At 37.9% G+C, this 13,618-nt stretch overlaps 1 long non-coding RNA gene across 1 annotated transcript in view; it reads left to right on the forward strand.

The window, feature by feature from the left end:
* The first annotated feature begins 368 nt into the window (after positions 1–368).
* Positions 369–13,618, forward strand: part of LOC140684276 (uncharacterized) — a 195,389-nt gene continuing 182,139 nt past the window's right edge. The window contains exons 1-3 of the long non-coding RNA XR_012056320.1: positions 369–796; positions 2,629–2,792; positions 3,927–4,036. This is a non-coding gene — a long non-coding RNA (uncharacterized lncRNA). The remainder of the gene's footprint in view (positions 797–2,628; positions 2,793–3,926; positions 4,037–13,618) is intronic.

The following is a 13,618-nucleotide window of genomic DNA, read 5'->3' on the forward strand; positions in this document are numbered from 1 at the left end:
CCTGGGAGAGCCACACATCAGTCCTGTCATGGATGCCTGAAAGTGGCATGTTCCAGCACAATTCCTAACCCAGAAAATCTAGGAATCAGGAGCCTGAGGTCTTATTTTCGTCTGCTTAGCCATGACCACATTTTTTGAGAGGTCTCCATGAAATCCTTATTTTCTGTTGGATGCTTTTGCTGTACTAAACTTTAAGGATAAGGAGGTTAAGAAATTAATGCAAAACTTGAAGAATGGAAATTTATGATTTTTTTTTTCCTACCAGTGATTGTTTTTAAAATACAGTTATCTCTGGTCTGGGTAACAGTCTGCAACAGAAACAAAAAATAGCTCAAATAGCTGGTCTCCATATGCATGCTCTTTAGTTCTGAGGTGTGAGAAAAAAATGTGTTGTTTATTGCCTATATTTTATCAGATTCTCTGGATTTTTCCAAAGCCATCTGTGTACACAAAAAAAAAAAGGCATGTTGGTGCATGTACAGTAACAATTTGTTGATGGTTTGATGTGGAATGAACAGACTTACTTATGTTTAGTCTTAACTTATTTGTGGATCAAAGAAAATCGACTGCTGGAAAAGAAATGAGAATATTTTACAATGTTCTGTGTTGATTTTTCTTGTTAAGACTTTAATAACCAAGGGCTCTTCTTAGCTAAAATGTTGCAGCTCTTTGAAATCTTCACTTGAAGCGTGCTGTGTGTCCCTTGGTAATCAGGGTGGAATTAACTGCAGTTTGTAGCCCGACCTGTCTTTGCTCACTGCTTGGAATCATGGTGTGAACAGCAGCTGCCTTTGAGGTAACTGTTCTTCAGCACTGTTGAATGGGATATGCTGCGGCATAATAATTAGTTTAGAAAATTTGAATTTCTTTTAAAATTGATTCATTCCCTGCTGGCTAGACTTTCTGTAAAGAGCTAGGATTTATCCACTTTTGTCTTCTACTGATATTGTTTACGCTGCTGAGCTCGCAACCATGTCGCGTTCTGCCAGTCTCGCTAATCCTTCTGCATGAGTTGTATGATGTGTAGGAAGCATGAGAATCTATTGGGTGCTAGATTTTATAGATTTTATTACCTGGTACAACTTTAGTCCTTGGAATTATGATTACTGTATTTCTAAAGGAATGTTGTATCACACTATTTCAGTGATTCTCCCTAGGGAAATTACACTTCCATCCTACATCATTTGAAACCGTTCAGAAAATCTTCTAAGAACACATAGAAATATAACACTATCAAAAGTTTATTTTATCTAGTGAGATGTTCTGATCTAGTTTCTTTCTTGCTGTGCCTTTGTAAGCTGGTGTATCTATTCTTGTAGTTGGGGATCTAACACTAAGTTTGAGGTAATAATGAAATATTATAATAGATCTTAAAAGACTTCATGTAGAGATTACCATGACATCACTATTGCTGCATTATGAAAAACCTTTTGCAATGAAAATGTATAGAGACTCAGGACTGTGACTGCATCACTGGGGAAAATTGTATGCAGTGTAACTGTCCTAATGGCTGAAGCTGCCTCCTCTGGCATTTTGCATGCAGAGGAGGTAAAAAACTGTTGGAATAATTATTAAAATTGTCAAGAGATTTAACGATGCCACTGACTGGCAGGGAAGGCATGCTTCAGGTTCTTGGATGTAACAAGGAACACCTTATGTTTCTAAGTCACTGACCTTATTTCAGCTATTGTCTGTAAGAAGAGAAACTGGCTTTTAAGAGCTTTTTTTCATCTGAGCATAAGATGACTTGGATTGTAGCAAAGCAAAGGCCTCTTTCTAAGTGACCATTCAGAGTGCTGGCTGAGAAACTTGAAATGCCTTTGTGTAAGCAATGAAAGGATCGTCCAGAGCAGCTCTCTGGACAAAAGCTCTGCCTTTGAAGGAAGTTATATACAGGGAACAGAATCCAAAATGCTGTTTTTCAGATTCAGGAGGTAGGTGAGCAGTCCTTACAAGAATTTGCCTAAAGAACTAAGCACAGACAACAAAGGATGTAGGGCAAATTGCACAGACAGGGAACTCCTCTTTGTTTCTAACGTTTAGAGAGCAATAGCTCAAAGAAACCCCAGTTAAAAGCAGAACAACACCATTTTAGATACTCGTGCATGGTCCCAAAACTTAGGATCCAAATTAGTCATGTCAGATGCTGGGGTTCATAGTCTGGATATTGTGTTCTTGGAGTGTTTAAGTAGCTCACAGGGTATATTGAGTATGTGTCTGCTCACAAAATGAGAGATTTTGACCCCTGGTCATTGAAAGGGGAAACATTTTGGGTGTAAATTTATTGTGAAGTGGCACATGTTTTTCTTTCTGAGCTTGCAACCATGGCTTCAAGAGTGATTGAAAACTGTGACTCATTCCTTATTTGGATGAATTAGTTTTGTCTCCCTCTATTTTTATATACATCTGTCTTTCTGACCCTTCAATACTAATATTTAAAAAATAATGTTAAACTAACCTATAATTTCAAAGTTAACTCCTCAAATGTTAGGAAGTTTGTTAGGCCAAGTTTTATAGGAAAGCTTGATTTATCACGAGTGTGTATATTATATATATTATAATCTAGATGGCACACTGTACACTTCCAATTCATTGAGGTTTTTGGGTTTGATTTGTTTTTCCCCACAGAGCCCTTTTATCCCTTCAGTGATGGAAAAAAAAAAAAAAAAGAAAAATAAAATGCAGGAAAAAAAAAGAGAGAGAGATAATGAGACTGAAGCCTGATGGTAGGAGGAACACAGAAAGGAATATGCAGATTGAAAAGAAATAGAAAAATACAACCAATTATAAAGGTAACTTGTTTTTTCTACTGGATAATACTGAATAACAACATGTTAAAAATGACTGGAAAGTTTTATTAGTAAAGTGAGTTTAATTTTTACTTCTTGATTCTGAGTGAAATCGACAAACACAAAGTTGCTGCTGAAAATCACGACTTTCCTAATTAACATCAGTTGAAGCAATCATTACCCTCTGGATTAAATCCCTATGATGAGAAAGAGAGAAATTCAGAAGAGATCATTAGCAAAAAGTAGTTAACCATGTACCTCTGATGAACTTTATTAACTGACCCCTAGAGCTATGAAGGTCTGTAATCACATCTGCAAGGAGATAGAGTAGAATGCCTCTGCCCACTATTATTCTTATTTTAAATAGGCTTACAAATATACTGATTAGCTGCCTAAATTTTACTTCTGCATGTTATAGTGTATGATCTGCTTTCATTGCAAAACTGTAACTCCTATCGATGTCAACAATAGTGGTATTAAAGCACAAACATCTGCATGGCCTGGCATGAGAGTGTAAAATGCTCATTATAAAAATAACAACAGATATTCAAACAGATTAAGCCAAGAAATTGCCCTTTCACAAAAGGAAAAATACAGAAGCACTGGGTGTTAAATGCTCAGGAGAAACAGCTTCTGTAATGTATTCTAGTCAAACAGGAGCCACAGCAAAATCAAAGCTTAAATATTTTGTTTTGTAAAATTGGACTAGAAAGTCTCAAGACACAAATATCAACAGTAATAAAACACACCTCATTCCTTATTTTATTCAAGTTTGGCACTGGACACAAAGAATTTTGTATATTAATTGAATTGATGGCTGGCTTGAAAACCTGTCAAGATTTTATCCAATATATTTTTATTGCCACTCAGTGATGGTGAAATTTTTTAAAAATAATTTTAGTGGGCCACATAACCTAAAAATATCTGAGCAGACCAAGTGTGACCCTATTAGCAGCACTGAAAGTGTTTAGTATTGCACCTGCACTCTCCTAAAGTTGCATGCATTGTAGTAGATATATAAGTGTATTCAATTTTAGTAGTTGTAGCTCTGATGCCAAAGTTTTTGTGCCAACATAGGCTCCAAAATGGTTCTAAATGCTAGAATATATTTCCAAGCATCTTTTTTTGTTCTTATAGTCCCCTCTTAGATGTGTAATATCAGAACTAGACTGCTACCAGTGTTCCAGACAACTTGCTTAAGATCAAAGGGAGAGAGCATCTTCACTTCACTGCAGTGTTGACTGCAGGTAAGAGCTCTCTAAAATTTTACTCTTTTGTTTATCTTTGCAGGCTTGTTTTTATATCATATAGTCACTGTTAAAAAGGCATGGGCCCTACTCACACCACCCAAGAAATTTCCTGTTATACTGGAAAAAGCTACTGACTAGATCATGAAACCTGAACACAGGAAAATTATTTAAGATTGTAAAACAAACAAACACAACAAGCTGTTAGTAAACTATTTTTCCCAAGTTAAGGACATACAAAAAAAAATCAGTTTTGTAAGTAGTTTTCTCTCTCTCTTCATATTATATTTTCTTTGAGTATTGCTGAAGTGCACAGATACCATTAAAAAGTCCACTTGCTATTAGAGCAGGTAAGAGTCTTGAACTGGGATTTGCAGTAACTTGTCACAGTTTCTGCTTGAGGAAATTGTTATGTATTGATAAGTGATGGTTTCTCATGATAGCCTTTGGTGAATAAATGATCTGCTTTTCAAACTACTTTGATGCTTGAATATCTTGGAGAGCACTTAAGTAGAACTGTAACACACCCAGTGTTTTTATTTTAGACAGACCTCTTCTTTAAAAAAGACCCCATGTCAGTCATTTTACTTCAGAAGCCTATTCTCCATTGCAATTTCACTTGAGAGAAAATTAGTGCTGCTGTTCCTGCAGGTTTGTTGCACTTGATCTTGGCAGCAATGACAGCACAGTAACCCAGAGATGATCAGCCTCACACAGTAAACACTGGTGGCACGCTGCTCACAGAGGACCCATGGAAATAACAATGCCTGATGATTATTGCTGGATTTCACAACCACAGAAAAGTTGGAAATTATTCTTAATGAAAATCCCAGGCAAATTTTTGAGGAGTATTGTAGAAGAAATAATCAGCTATATTTGTCACAGAGGCAGAAAACTTTTGGTGGTGGAAATTATCAGGACAGGGTCTGTTATTACCATTTTCCATGATGAGTCCAAGGAATCAGGTAGAATGCTGTAGCACGTCTTGCATACATTGCTGTGTCTTCATAGAGTCCCACTTCTTGGTGATTTAAATATTCTTAGCTTTATGATACTAACAACTCATAGCAATAATAATTATACAGTTTAAAAGTCTTGAAGGTGAATGTCTAAACTTTCCAAACGGAACGGACTACACTGAATAAGCAACCTGAATATTTTTGAAACTGAAATCTGTACAGAAAGAAGTAATTTTAATAATAATTAATTTTTTAAAAACATAGACCTATTTTTAAATAGTAGACTTTGGGACTACTTTGGGGCTACAAGGTTTCATCTTGTTTTTCAGTATGTTTCAATGAAATATCGTTTTACTTTATGTAAAGATATAGTCTACTGAACCATAAAAGATATGGTAAACTGCATAAAGTGATATCAGTCAGTAGTCACTAGTAACTTGAGTCACAGTGATAAAGCATACTTTGGAAATTATTGTACTTCTGTAACAATTTCATGTAGGGAAAATAATTTTTATTGAGAATGAGTGAATTTTCTCAGACTAAATAGAACTGGCCTGAATATTTCTTTCTACTCAAACCAGAACTAAAACCCTGAAATTTGCACACACCCAGAGAAACTCTGGTAGAAATACACTAATTTTTTTGTGTGTGTGGTTAGTTCTGTAATTCCAAAATGTGGAAGAACTGAATTTCCTGAAATGCTAAAGCAGGGCAAGATCTGATGGTGTTTTTATCCAGACTGTGAGCAGGAAAGACTGAGTATATTGTGAACTTGCCTTCTGGAGGCTGGTGCTGCCTTGTTCCCTAGAGGGCTGTAAGAATGGTTTAAAGTGAAGGCTCTGACACTTTCATGGGGCAATATTTTACCAGTCAGTAAATACCACTGCCAAAATTCTTTTGTGATATTCAACCTAAATAGTCTATAGTTATTTTTTCTTTACCTGCATCAAATAGTTGAAAAAGAGGAAAGGATGAAAATACAAAGGAGGAAAATACAAAGAAAGTGAAATATGCAGAGATGTGTTTCTTTCAGCTAGTTTTGATACAACTTGTTATTTTGGACTGTGTACAAAAATGATAGAATTTGCAAAACCTCAGCAGATTAAGAGAGAAAATAAAATAAACATTGAATATTGTGTGTCCATGTGTGTCGGACACATATGGAGCAATTTGCTGAGCTTCAGGTTGTCATTTTCTTCTGCAGTGCATTGAGAAAAAGAAAGAGGTAAAATAAAGAGATCAGAGAGGTTTGCAGCTATGTCACAATTGCTAAGTATCTCAGTGGATTTCTTTCCCCAATGTCTTTTTTATGCAATAAAATCTTACTCATTTTTCTTCTTAACAAAATTTTCCTTTGAGCCTTTCTCCTACCTTCACCAAACCTCAACTGATCTTATATTCTTTTCAAGAGGGTTTTGCCTGTGGCTTTTACTTTTTGCAATATTGTATTGAAATCAAGTTTCTGCCAGGTTGCTGGGGTCTAGAAAGACTGAAGGAAAATATTTCTCTTTTCCCCTCCCTTCCCATACCTTACCTTTCCTCTAGAAAAGCCAGATCCATCTGACGTGGAAACTGCTGAGAGATATGGGGTTAGGAAACCAAAATCTGAAAACATTAGTGTGTGTTAGTACATAACCTTTGCCATCATATCAAGGAACAGTGGAAATAAAATGAATCCTGATATTCAATATTAGAAATCTCTTCTAGTTAATATGAGAGAGTTCCAATTCTTTCTCTTGGAATTGTATAACTCTTGCTTTTTGAGGACTTCAACCACAAATAGCTATGAATAATCCTAGAGTTATGGTACAGGAAATTGGACTGACATCCAGTTTGTAGTGCTTGCTTGTGGTGTTGTCCATTTCAGGTGAAATGTTCAGGACAAGTGCTTCTGCCTGGATTTTTGCAGGATGAAGCTGCAGTTTGCAAGCTGTCTGCATGCCCCTCTGCTGGCACTGTCATCCCCAGCTCAGTGCCTGTAGAGGAACCTTCATGTCATAACCAAACAGGGAGAATACAAAGCTGCGTCTCCTCTCCGCTTCCACAAATGGAAGACACACAGCAAAAAATCACATCATGTTGATTACTGGTGTGCACTCAAGCTGTGGTGTCATTTAGTGTCTCCTTTCAGTGAATAATTCTCGATGGTTGAGATTAAAGTGTTCCAAATGAGCATTTTATTTGGCTCTAATGAGGCTGCTTCAGAATATTAATTTCCCATTCACTGGACTCTTCAAAGAGCTCAGCATGGCTGCAGAGTACTGAAGACATACCTCAAGCTGCTGCAAAATTAACTTAGGAATTATAAAAGCAGTAAGTGCATGATTACTATTTTTCTTAATACATAAAAGAATGAAATGTGTAATTGGCAGTTTAACAAGCTGGCAGCAGCAAATTAAAACTTAATGTGATTATGAAATGACAATTACTGTAAGTAATTAATTGGTATCACCTTTCTGTAGCCCTGTTCAGTACTCTTTGTGCAAAGCTTATATCAATGAGAGAATAATTAGGTAATTAGATGAAAAATTGGAAGTGTGTGAGCTTACAAAATGCTGTAAAATTTCTCTTTCTTTTCTGTGGGATCTACGTAATTTGAGATTGTTAGAAGCAGTACTTGCACCCCATAAATATTCATTGAAGAGGACTAAAGAGCTTTGGAACTGCATGACATTGCAGATATTTCTGTATCCGTAATTAAAATGAACTGTGTTTGTACTAAACTGGGAAAGATTGGTAAGAGAGTATTCCTAAATTGCAGTTCTTAGTAAAGAATAGTGTAGATAGGAGTGTAAACACTTAAAATCACAGAAATGTATTTCTGGTTTGCAAAGGATAGGAAACTACTGAAGCTGACATGATGTCTTTCCTGATTTTTAACTACTTCAGTCAGAAACAGTTTTTACATGCCATGTGCAGTGCTTTGAGCATAGAATTTCTCTGCTAGAAGTAGAGGACTGTGGTGGGACAATGTCTTGGTAAAGACAAGTGTAATGTCTTGAATAATCTTTTTTCTTTGGAATCCCAAACCTTGCCTGTCTGGACCACATGATTTAGATTTTTATGTCATTGTTTAACCTCTGGTGGCAGCTAAGCCCCACGCAGCCACTCAGTCACTCCCTCCTAGTGGAGTGGGAGAGAGAACCAGAAAAGTAAAAGTGAGGAAGCTGGTGGTTGAAGTAAAAACAGTTTGAGGTAAAGCAAGAGCTGCACATGCAAACAAAGGAAATTGATGATTTAATTCACTATTTCCTGTGGGCAGGCAGGTGCGCAGGGCTCAATCAGATGCCATACCCAGGAGAGCAGGGCTGAATCAGATGCAGTGGTTACTGGGGAAAGCAAACACCATCACTCCAAAAAACCCACCTTTCCCTCTTCTTCTTCCAGCTTTGTATGCTGAGCATGTTGCCACATGGTCTGTGGTCATGATCCCTTTGGTCAGTTGGGATCAGCAGTTCCAGCTGTTTCCCCTCCCAGCTCCTTGTGCACCCCCAGCCTGCTCGCTGGTGAGCGGGGTGAGAAGCAGAAAAGCCCTTTACTCTGTGTCACCAATGCTCAGCAGTAACAAAACATCCCTGTGTTGTCAGCAGTGTTTCTAGCACTTAGAGACCCATATCAGATACTGTGAAGAAAATTAACTCTACCCCAGCCAAAACCAGCACAGAACGACTGGTCAAATCTGCACCCATCTTCTGCCTTTTCCCTGAATAGGTCTGAAACAGTGTGATTTGAACTTATTCGCCAGAAACCAGACAGCAATGTACTTCACTAAAATGGGTTTCAGATTTCTGTGTTTTCTAATCTGTCTGACAGAAACTAAAAAAGGTTCCAGCAGATCAACTTACCTGTGTTTACTATATGTTGCAGATAGACAAGAGATAGTGTGGCTGTATGAGCTGACTCAGGAAAACCTGTGTGCTGCACTTGGAAGGTCAGAGACCTATTTCCCATTTCTGGTGTGCCAACCCTCCCACAAAACTCCATTGGAGTCCTCATCCATCTTGAAGAATCCCCTGAAGGAGGCACAGTTCCTTACAGTAGCAGCCAGAAGCCATTAACAACTGCAGCAGTAGAAGGAAAAGGATTAGAACTGTTTCCAGCCACCTCCAGTGCTGCTTTTGTAAAGACACCAGGGATCTCCAAGAGTCATACACTGCAGGCAGAGCAGCTTCTGCCTTTGATTGCTGTATAAACATATGTCAGCATATGTGGAACTTCAGAGCTGTGTTTCAGGTATGGAGACTGCAAAGGGGCACAGATGTTCACATGAAGTGGGTAATGCTGCTAACTCTAAACATTAAAATAATTTAAGTAGACCTTAGCTCTTAAAAACAGAATAAATTTCCAAGATTTTTTCCGTGCAACATCATGGGCAGGCAAGTTATCTTTTCTTTTATTGTTTCTTCTTTTAACATCAAAATTTGGATTCTAAAATAATGATTTACCTTCAGAATCTAGGGCTCTGAGTTAGGTATAAAAAATTCAGTGTGTGGAATTGTTATGATGAGTTGACCCCAGCCAGCAACTTAGCACCACACAGCAGATTGCTCATTCTTAACATTTCACACAACTAAGACAGAAAAGTAGTTATCTATCCGGACAAAGATCTTTTTGAAAATGATAAATAAAGTAATAAGTAGAACTGTTACTACAGAAATACAGTGTTGAAATGTCATAAGCTACAAATAAAGAAATAAAAATGAAGATTTTTTAGTTAAGAACCCACAAAGAACTTTCCTATAACCATAGCTATTTACCAGCAGTCTTGTTATTTGTAACAATAGGGGAAGCTGAAATGTGATAGAAAGTTTTCAAAATGGACAATATCTATGAGCACATGAGGCAGGTCTTCCATGTTGCACAGAACAATACAAACACTGGGGATGGAGAAAGGAGAATGCAGGGCTGATAAATCCCACTTTCACCTTCATGCATAAAGGGAGTGCTAATAATTCTGTTTTCTGGTGCTCACGTGATTGAACAAAAATAATTCATTCATGTGCTCCATTAGTTTCCAGCAAATTATACTGGGAACTTCTCCTTTTTTATTTCTGGATACCAGGAGAAAACTTCTCAATATCTGCAGCTTTGTCAAAACACATGAAGTTATTTCTCTTATGAGAACTGATTAGAAATTTACAATCTAAGTTTAGGTCATATAGGTACTAGGCTACAGTTTTGTCCATTTTTGAGAGAAACTGATTAAATGCACTTCAAAATATGGTTATGAAATTTTCTGTCATTTTCTTGGAGGTATTCTGTGCAGGATGTCTCAGTGAAACAGTATTCATCTCCTGAATTCCCTTGCAACCTGAATTATCCTATGAATATAGATTATTCATCTTATGATTTCATTTTATATATACATCTTTTGCTCCAAACAAAGACAAGTGAAAGTCTGCTTGAAACACCACTTCCATGGTAGAAATTCTTAGATCAGTGCTTTGGAAAAGGAGGAAAAAAAGAAAAAACACACAGACAAACATGGACATAAACTGAACTGGACTTTTATGTTCCAAAGACAAGACTAAGGAAAGGGCTTTTAAGTACAGTTTGCAATGGGATTCAGCAAGAACTTTAGTTTGTATTCATTGATTTTTAGTGTCTGCTGCATACTTGGTTTGTTTACATAGAGGGTATATGGAAGGTGTGCAGTGTCATACTTATGAGTATGTCTAGTCAAACAGCAGCTTCGAGCTAATTGTCAACTGAGATGATAATTTGGGAAAAGAGGCAGTGATAAGGGCCAGTTAATTATCATTTGTACAGCAGAAGGCTCTCTCAGGGAGGCACTGATCAGGAGGTGAAGTGCATAGCCTTGAAACAAAGATTCAGAAAGGCATGTCTGACCACAGTTTTATTCCCAGTAAGCTGTCAAGCATTACCATTCCACTTTGCTTTGGGAGCTTCCTCCTATGTGTTCTTCCTTCCATATCCACTATACCTTTATGCCATCCATCCCTGCCACCAGAACTCAGCTGATAAAATTACCTAATGCTTGTACAGAATTGTCAAAAGCACCTATAAAGCTGGTATAATATGTTGAGTAAACTTCTGAGATTTGTAGCACATCTTGCTTCTTTCTGAGTTTCATTTGGAAAGTAGAAAGAAACTGTCTTCAAAAAAATTTAACATGAGAAATATTCTGATTTTTGCAGAACGAATGGTGACAGCCAGAACATAACACATCTCTTGGAGTTCAAAGTATTTGCACTACAATTAATTACTTACTGTGCTGTTCATTTTGCATGAATCTCATCTCAGTAATGAACACATCACTGGGAGAGACAAAGATGTAACTTGCTGCTGCTGACTGTATTTGGTTGCGTCTAGTCTGCAAAACTGAGTCTGTCACTCTTTTAATCTGGTTTGGTTTATTTTGCACAGAGATTTTTCTTCAATATCTGCTTTTCTCAGTGAGGAAGCACCATGTTTTTCAGTGTGTTCCTCAAAGAATTCAATTCAAAGATCTTGCTCCTGTTCAGCAATTACATTGCCTTTCTGAATAATCCTCTTACCAGGATTCAGACAGAGATTTCTAATGGTTACCAATCTCCGACTTAATTGGCTCTTTACTTCTAAAATAATTTAATTTTTAGGATATTTACATTTGCGTAGTACTTATCATCCTAGAGGAGCCTTTGTCATGTTAGTGGAAGTGGGACAACAGCTTGATCCAAGGAAAAACATAATCAAAGATGTGTCGCTTGCAAAAAAAAAAACCAACAAAAAAACCCCCAAAAAACCCCCACCTGAATCACAAAGACAAAAAGACAAATCATAATGCTTAACCTTGTAGTTCTCTCTTTTGACTGCATGAGCCCTGAATTACCATTTGTACTATCACAGCTCTGAGAGGAATAGCAGAGAGAGCTCTTGACCAGCATGGCAACTGGCAAACCCTCCTCTGCATTGGGAAGTCTATTGAAATCTCCCAATACCTGCACAAGTATTTTAACTACTTTGATGCAATATAGAAGGCAAGCTTACAAAGCTTGACCTCTTTTGCTTGTATTTTAAAAAAATAAGTTACTACTGTGCTTTGTGAAAGGAAGAATTCCCACATGTTGATGTGCTCTGGATCTGCTACCTCAGTAAGTACTGAAGGATGGAGGAATAAAAAATGCTTGACCAGCTGTTTTTGCTGGGGCATTCCAGGACACATGTAGACATACAGATTTATAAATACTTGGGAAACTTGAAGGTTAAACAAGGAGATAGCTGGTTAGTTTAATGCCTCTAAGCTTGAAATGCAGCTATCTGTGTGTATTCTGGATTGTGCCTTTAGATTTAGAGCCTTGACTCTGTGTCAAGCCCTGCCTCGGGCATTTAAGTCCTTAGCTGGAGCTCTCCCCAGAACCCCAGCTGGCACACATCAGGAGAGATCAGTTAGCACCATAGCACATGATCCCACTTGCTGCAGGCAGAAATCATTTCACTTGCTGTTGAAATGAGTTGCTCTAGAACAAGCAGATGAAGAAGATGCCCAAGACAAAGTAGTGTTTATGATCACATTTAGATAGGATTTAGGTAGGGATTTTTGTCTATGTACACTCAAATGTGCACTTGCACCCCAGAAAGCCAAACATATCCTGGGCTGCATCAAGAGCAGCATGGCCAGCAGGGCGAGGGAGATGATTCTGCCCCCCTACACTCTGCTCTTATGAGACCCCACCTGGAGGCCCCTGAGGCCCCCAACATACATGGACACCTTGGAGCAGATGCAGCAGAGGACCACAAAGATGATCAGTGATGTGGAACACCTCTCCTATGAGGTCAGGCTGAGAGAGTTAGGGTTGTTCAGACCAAAAAAGAGAAGGCTCTGGGGAGACCTTTATTGCATCCTTCCAGTACTTAAAGAGGGATTTTAAGAAACACATTTTAGCAGGGCCTGTTTTGATAGGACAAGAGATTGTTTTTTAAAGAAAAAAGAGGGTAGATTTAGACTAGACATAAGGAGGGAATTCTTTATGGTGAGGGTGGTGAGGCACTGGAACAGATTGCCCAGAGAAATTGTGGATACCACATTCCTGTCAATGTTCAAGGTCATGCTGGATGAAGCTCTGAGCGAGCTGGTCTAGTGGAAGGTGACCCTGCCTGTAAGAGGGGTGTTAGAACTGGATCATCCTTCAAACCCAAATGTTCTGGATTTATGACTCTAAACCAGCCAAAATCTGAAATAAAATAGTGTGGTTTTCGTGTCTTTGATTTTTGTAATTTATCTCATAAAAGTTTCTAAGTGTTATAGGCTCCAATGCTAACAAACAATTTTGACCCACAGTAACTCTCTTGTCCATCCTTCTTACCTTGGCTTTTTATATTTACCTTTCTGTTCCTGTACCTGTAATGAGTTTAACACAGAAATCATGAGCTTGTGGTGGCAGCACCTGTAACAAAGTGTCAGAATGGATCCAAAGGAATGGAGCAGTATACTAAGGAAAGGCTCTTTGTGCCTCTTACACTTCCTATTCCTCCTGAGAGAATCTAATCTAAGGCAGGGACATGCAGCTCTTTGGGTGCATGCAATGCACTTGCTGTAAGAGTTAAATTCTCCTGGGCTGAGCACCAAGCACTTCCACACGCAGAAATGTTTATCAAAAAATTAAAGTGATATGAATGCTGG

Source organism: Taeniopygia guttata, chromosome 5, assembly GCF_048771995.1.
Source record: "Taeniopygia guttata chromosome 5, bTaeGut7.mat, whole genome shotgun sequence".
In the NCBI taxonomy this organism is placed as follows: Eukaryota; Metazoa; Chordata; class Aves; order Passeriformes; family Estrildidae; genus Taeniopygia; species Taeniopygia guttata.